The sequence below is a fragment of the Mustela nigripes genome, unplaced genomic scaffold (assembly GCF_022355385.1).
Source record: "Mustela nigripes isolate SB6536 unplaced genomic scaffold, MUSNIG.SB6536 HiC_scaffold_875, whole genome shotgun sequence".
In the NCBI taxonomy this organism is placed as follows: domain Eukaryota; kingdom Metazoa; phylum Chordata; class Mammalia; order Carnivora; family Mustelidae; genus Mustela; species Mustela nigripes.
The window spans coordinates 321-8405 of NW_026740282.1; the positions used below are offsets into that span (position 1 = coordinate 321).

Sequence of the window (8085 nt, forward strand, 5' to 3'; positions counted from 1 at the left end):
TTTCTGGAGAAATAAAAGAACTAAAACCTAACCAAGTTGAAATAAAAAAAGCTATTAATATGGTGCAATAAAAAATGGAGGCCCTTACTGCCGGAATAAAAGAGATAAAGAGATTCCCAAACAAAAACTAAAGGATATCATGACCATTAAATCTGCCCTGGAAGAAATATTAATGGGGACTCTTCCAGTGGGAATGAAAGACCAAAAGCAATGAAAACAGGAACAGGAAAGGAACAGAGAATATCACCATAAAAAATAACTCTACAGGTAACACAATAGAACAAAATTAATATCTTTCAATAATCATTCTGAATGTAAATGGTCTAAGTGCTCCAAACAAAACACATAGGATGCCAGCATGGATAAAAAAGCAAGACCTATCTAAAATGCTGCTTACAAGAGACTCATTTTAGACCTAAAGACTTCTGCAGACTGAAAGTGAGGGAATGGAGAACAATATATCATGCTAATGGACATCACAAGAAAGGCAGAGTATCCATACTTCTATCCGACAAACAAGATTTTAAACCAAAGTTTGTAACAAGAGATTAAGAAGGTCACTGTATCATAATTAAGGGGTCTATCCCTCATAAAGATATAACAATTATAAATATTTACATCCTCAAATTAGGAGCATCCACATATATAAAATGATTAATAGCAAACAAAAAGAAACTCATGGATAATAATACAATAATAGTAGAACACTTTAGGGACGCCTGGGTGGCTCAGTTGGTTAAGCAGCTGCCTTCGGCTCAGGTCATGATCCCAGCGTCCTGGGATCGAGTCCCACATCGGGCTCCTTGCTCAGCAGGGAGCCTGCTTCTCCCTCTGCCTCTGCCTGCCATTCTGTCTGCCTGTGCTCACTCTCTCCCCCCCTCTCTCTCTGATAAATAAATAAAATCTTTAAAAAAAATAGTAGAAGACTTTAACACCCGATTTACAGAAATGAACAGATCATCTAAACAGAAAATCAACAAAGAAAACAATAGCTTTGAATGACACATGGGACGAGATGGACTTAATAGTTCTCTTCAAAACATTTCATTGTAAAGCACCAAAATACTGCCCATAGGGCATTCTCCAGATTAGATCTCATAGTGGGTCATGAATCAGGCCTCAACAAACAAAAATATTGAGATTATATCATGCATATTTTCAGACCACAATGTTGGAAGCATGAAGTTAACCACAAGAAAAAAAGTGAAAGGAAATGAATACATGGAGGTTAAAGAATATCCTACTGAAAAATGAATGGGTCAGCCAGGAAATTAAAGAAAAAAAAATAAAAGTACAAAGAAGCAAATGAAAATGAAGTATATTGCAATATAGGCCTACCTCAAGAAGTAAGAAAAGCATCAAATATACAACCTAACCTTACACGTAAAGGAACCAGAAAAAGAACAGCAAATGAAACCTAGAGGCACCAGAAGAGGGAAATAATAAGGTTTAGAACAGAAATAAATGTTATAGTAACAAAACAAAACAAAACAAACAAACAAACAAACAAAAAACCAGTAGAACAGATTAATGAAACTAAGGGATGTTTTTTTGAAAGAATTAATAAAATTGATAAACACCTAGCCAGACTTATCAAAAATAAAAGAGAAAGGGCTGAAATAAATAAAATAAAAAAGAAAGAGGAGAGATCAAAACCAACACCACAGAAATACAAACAATCATGAGAACACTATGAAAAATTACATGCCAACAAACTGGGCCATCTGGAAGAAATGCATAGATTCCTAGAAACATACAAACTACCAAAACTGAAACAGGAGGAAATAGAAAATTTGAATAAATCCATAACCACCAAAGAAATTGAATCAATAATCAAAAGTCTCCCAACAAACAAAAGTCCAGGGCCACATGGCTTCCCAGGGGAATTCTACCAAAAATTTACAGAAGACTTAATAACTACTCTTCTCAAACTGTTCCAAAAAATAGAAATGGAAGGCAAACTTCCAAAATCCTTCTTTGAGGCTAGTGTTACCTTGATCCTAAAACCAGACAAGGCCCCACTGAAAGGAGAATTGCAGGCCAATATCCCTGATGAACATGGATACAAAAATTCTCAACAAAATACTAGCTAAGCAAATCTAACAGTACAGTAAAAGAAATATTCACAATCAAGGGGTATTTATTCCTGAGCTACAGAGTTAGTTCAATATTTGCAAATCAATCAACATGATGCACCATATTAAAAAAAAAAGAAAGAATTAGTACCATATAATCATCTCAATAGTTAGAGAAAAAGTATTTGACAAAATGCAGTACCCTTCTTGATAAACCCTCTACAAAGTAGGGTTAAATGGAACTTATTTCAACATCATAAAAACCATATACATAACAGCAACTGCTAATACCATCCTCATTAAGAAAAAACTGAGAGCTTCTTCTCTATGGTCAGGAAAAGACAGGGATGTCCAGTCCCACGATTCCTATTTAATATAATACTGAAAGTCTTAGCCTCAGTGATTAGACAGCAAAAAGAATTAAAAAGGCACCCAAAATGGCAAGGAAGAATTCAGGCTTTCAATATTTGCAGAGGACATGATACTCTATGTAGAAAACTCAAAGGATTCTACAAAAAAATACGTAGAACTAATATATGAATTCAGCAAAGTTGCAAGATTTAAAATCAATGTATAGAAATCTTTTGCATTTCTATACAATAATAATGAATCAGAAGAAAAAGAAATCTATTCCACTTACAATTGCACCAAAAACGATAAGATACTTAGGAATAAATCTAACCAAAGAGGTCAAACATCTGTACTCTGAAAACTATAGAATATACATGAAAGAAATTGAAAAGGACATTAAAAAAAATAATAATAAGGCGCGCAGGAAGATGGCCGAACCAGTGCCCAAGTCGCTGCTGTTCGTGTGTCTGGGTAACATCTGTCTATCAACCCATTGCAGAAGCAGTGTTCAGAAAACTTGTAACTGACCAAAAGCTTTCAGATCATTGGAGGATAAACAGTGCAGAGATATGCACGTATAAAATAGGAAACCCTCCTGATTACCGAGAGCAGAGTTGCATGAAGAAGCATGGCATCCCCATGAGTCACACTGCCTGGCAGTTTACCAAGGAAGACTTTGCCACATTCAGTTATATACTGTGTATGGATGAAATCAATCTGAGAGACTTGAATACAAATAGTAATCAAATTAAAAACTGCAAAGCTAAAATTGAGCTACTTGGGAGCTATGATCCACAAAACCAACTCCATTGTTAAAGGCCCCTATTATTCCGACTTCAAGATTGTCTAACAGCAGTGTGTGAGGTGCTGCAAGGCCTTCCTGGAGAAGGCATACTAAGGCCTTGCCAGTGCTCTCTCGGTGCACCGCTGGGCCCCACAGGCTCTCCTGTAAGGCCGCGTGCCTCCTTCACTCAACCCTCGGTTTCTTACCTTAAGTCATCAGTTACTGTATTTGACAGACAAATAAATAAAAATGTTTCATGCAGACAAAAAAAAAAGGGAAAATATTCCATGCTCATGGATTGTAAGAAAAAACCATTGCCAAAATGTCTATATTACCCCCAAGCAATCTACAGGTTTAATGCAATCCCTATCAAAATAACAGCAGCATTTTTCACAGAGATAGAACAAACAATCCTTAAAATTTGTATGAAACCAGAAAAGAACTCAAATAGCTAAAGAAATGCTAAAAAAGAAGAGGAAAACTGGACGCATCATGATTCTGGACTTCAAGCTATATTACTAAGCTGTAGTCATCAAGACAGTATGGTACTAGCACAAAGACACACACACACATTGATCACTTGAGGAGAATAGAAAATCCAGAAATTAGACCACAACTCTATGGTGAACGAATCTCTGACAAAGCAGGAAGAACATCCCGTGGAAAAAAGACAGTCTCTTCCACAAAGAGCATTCAGAAAACTGGCAGCAACATGCAGAAAAGTGAACTTGGAACAGTTTCTTATGCCATACAAATATAAAAATATTTTATACAATATATATTTATTTATTTTCATATTTATATATGAATATAAAAATCACAATAATAAACTCAAAACATGGGTGCCTAGGTGGCTCAGTTAGTTAAGCATTTGCCTTTGACTCAGGTCATGATCCTAGGGTCTGGGATCCAGCCCCATGTGTGGCTCCTTGCTTAGTGGGGAGACTGCTTCTCCCCCTAGCTGCCACTCCCTTTGCTTGTGCTCATTCTGTCTCTCTTTCTCTGACAAATAAATTAATAAAATCTTTTTTAAAAGAGATGAAAGACCTAAATGTAAGACATGACACCATCAAAATCCTAGAAGAGAAAGTAGGCAACAACGGCTTTGACTTCTGCCAGAGCAACTTCTTGCTAGACATGTTTCCAATGGCAAGGGGAAAAAAAAAAAGCAAAAATGAACTGTTGGGACCTCATAAAGATAAAAAGCTTTGCATAGCAAAGGAAACAATCAACAAAACTAAAAGACACACACACGCGCGCGTGTACATACACACACATACATGATTGAACATCACTCAGACATCAAAAAGAGTGAAATGCTGCCATCTGTGACAACGTGGATGGAGCTAGAGTGTATTATGCCATGCAAAATAAGTCAGACAGAGAAAGACAAATACCACATGATTTCAGTTATATATGTAATTTAAGAAACTAAACAAATGAACATATAGGAAGGGAAGGGAAAAGAAAATAAGATGAAAATTGAGAGGGAGCCAAACATTAGAGACTCTTAACTCTAGTAAACAAACTGAGGGTTACTGGAGGGGAGGTGTGTGGGGGGATGAGGTAACTGGGGGATGCTCATTAAGGAGGGTACTTGATGTAATGAGCACTGGCTGTAATATACAACTGATGGATCACTAAATTCTATCCCTGAAACTAATAATACACTATATGTTACCTAAATTGAATTTAAATAAAAAAATTAAAAATCACACTGAGATACCACCTCATACCTGTCCAAATGGCTAAAATGAACAAAAGGAAAAACAGATATTGGCTAGATGCTGGGAAAGAGGAACCGTCTTCCACTATTGTTGGGGATGCAAAGTGGTGCAGAGACTATGGAAAACAGGATGGAGATTCCTCAACAAGTTAAAAAACAGAACTAGCCTATGACCTAGCAATTGCAGTACTAAGGTATTTACCCAGAGGATACAAAAATAAAGATTCAAAGGGATACATGCACCACAATATTTACAGCAGCACTATCAACAATAGACATTATTATGGAACAATAGCCAAATTATGGAATAATAGCCAAACTCTGGAAACAGCCCATATGTCTACTGACTGACGAATGGAAAAAGAAGAGGCGGTATATACAATGGAATATTATTCAGCCACCAAAAAGAATTAAATGTTGCCATTTGCAAGATGTGGATGGAGATACAGTGTATTATGCCATGTGAAATAAGTCAGTTGGAGAGACAAATACCACATAATTTCACTCATATGTGGAACTTAGAGATGAACTTAGATGAACATGTGGAACTTAAGAAACAAGATGAACATGTGGGAAGGAAGACAAAAGAGAGAGAGGGATACAAACCATAAGAGACTCTTAAGGATAGAGAAGAAAATGAGGGTTGATGGATCTAGGTGGATGGGGGATGCGCTAAATGAGTGAGGTGTATTAAGGAGGTCACTTGGGATGATTAGCACTGGGCATTATATGTAAGTCATGAATCACTAATTTCTATTCCTGAAACTCCAATATTACACTATGTGCTAACTAACTAGAATTTAAATAAAAATTTGAAGGAAAAAACTACTGAATTCATGATAGTGGGGCCCCACTGAGGAAGAAAGAGCCATGTGGGTCTGGGAAGAGGTAAACAGAGAATTTTCATTATCTGTAATGTAAAGGATAGGCAAAAATAGGGTACAGATCCTTTACCTCTTTGGTTAGGTTTATTCCCAGGTATCTTATGGTTCTTGGTGCTATAGTAAATGGAATAGATTCTCTAATTTCCCTTTGTGTATTTTCATTCTTAGTGTATAAGAAAGCCACTGATTTCTGCACATTGACTTTGTATCCTGCCACGTTGCTGAATTGCTGTATGAGTTCTAGTATTTTGGGGCCAGAGTCTTTTGGGTTTTCCATATAAAGAATCATGTCATCTTCAAAGAGAGAGAGTTTGACTTCTTCATTGCCAATTTGGATACCTTTTCTTTCTCTTTGTTGTCTGATTGCTATTGCTAGGACATCTAATACTATGTTGAACAAGAGTGGTGAGAGTGGGCATCCTTGTCGTGTTCCTGATCTCAGCGGGAAGGTTGCAAGCTTTTTCCCATTGAGGATGATATTTGCTGTGGGTCTTTCATAGATAGATTTGATGACGTTCAGGAATGTTCCCTCTATCCCTATCTTTTGAAGCGTTTTAATCAGGAACGGATGCTGGATTTTGTCAAATGCTTTTTCTGCATCAATTAAGAGGACCATGTGGTTCTTCTCTCTTCTCTTATTCATTTGTTCTATCACATTGATTGATTTGTGAATGTTGAACCATCCTTGTAGCCCAGGGATGAATCCCACCTGGTCATGGTGGATAATCTTTTTAATGTGCTGTTGGATCCTGTTTGCTAGGATCTTGTTGAAAATCTTAGCATCCATATTCATCAGTGATATTGGTCTGAAATTCTCCTTTTTGGTAGGGTCTTTGCCTGGTTTGGGGATCAGGGTAATGCTGGCTTCATAGAAAGAGTCTGGAAGTTTTCCTTCTGCTTCAATTTTTTTTGAAACAGCTTCAGGAGAATAGGTGTTATTTCTTCTTTGAAAGTTTGGTAGAATTTCCCAGGGAATCCATCACGTCCTGGGCTCTTGTTTTTTGGGACGTTTTTGATCACTGCGTCAATCTTACTAGATATCGGTATATTCAGGTTGTCAATTTCTTCCTGGATCAATTTTGGGAGTTTATAGTTTTCCAGGAATGCATCCATTTCATCTAGGTTGCTTAGCTTATTGGCATATAACTGTTGATCATAACTTCTGATGATTGTTTCTACTTCCTTGGTGTTATTTGTGATCTCTCCCTTTTCATTCATAATTTTATGAATTTGGGCTTTTTCTCTTTTCTTTTGTATTAGTGTGGCCAATGGTTTATCGATCTTATTGATTCTTTCAAAAAACCAGCATCTAGTTTCATTGATACATTCTATTGTATCTCTGGTTTCTACCTCATTGATCTCAGCTCTACTCTTGATTATTTCCCTTCTTATATGTGGAGTTGGTTTGATTTGTTATTGATTCTCCAGTTCTTTAAGGTGTAGAGACAGCTGGTGTATTCTGGATTTTTCTATTTTTTTGAGGGAGGCTTGGATGGGATGTATTTCCCCCTTAGGACCGCCTTTGCTGTATCCCATAGGTTTTTGGACCGAAGCATCTTCATTCTTATTGGTTTCCATGAATTAAGTTCTTCTTTGATCTTGATCCAAGCATTCTTAAAGAAGGTTGTCTTTAGCTTCCAGATGTTTGAGTTCCTTCTGAACTTTTCCTCGTGATTGAGCTCCAGTTTCAAAGCATTGTGATCTGAGAATATGCAGGGAATAATCTCAGTCTTTTGGTATTTGTTGAGTCCTGATTTGTGACCCAGTATGTGGTCTATTATTGAGAAGGTTCCATGTACACTTGAGAAAAATGAGTATTCTGTTGTTTTAGGGTGGAATGTTCTGTATATATCTATGAGGTCCATCTGGTCCAATGTGTCATTCCATGCTCTTGTTTCTTTATTGATTTTATGCTTCGACGATCTATTTCTGAGAGAGGCGTGTTAAGATGTCCTACTATTAGTGTATTCATATCAATATGACTCTTTATCTTGATTAACAGTTTTTTTATGTAATTGGCTGCTCCCATATTGGGGGCATAGATATTTACAATTGTTAGATCATCTTGGTGGATAGTCCCTTTAAGAATGATGTAGTGTCCTTCTGTATCTCTGACTACAGTCTTTAGTTTAAAATCTAATTTATCTGATATGAGAATCACTACCCCAGCCTTCTTTTGAGGTCCATTGGCATGAAAGATGCTTCTCCATCCCTTCACTTTCAGTCTGGGTGTATCTTTAGGTTCAAAATAGGTCTCTTGTAGAC

The 8085-nt window shown here is 36.8% G+C and overlaps 1 pseudogene; it reads left to right on the forward strand.

Moving 5' to 3' along the window:
• Positions 1–2848: 2848 nt before the first annotated feature.
• LOC132008753 (low molecular weight phosphotyrosine protein phosphatase-like) lies at positions 2849–3324 on the forward strand (annotated as a pseudogene).
• Positions 3325–8085: the final 4761 nt, after the last annotated feature.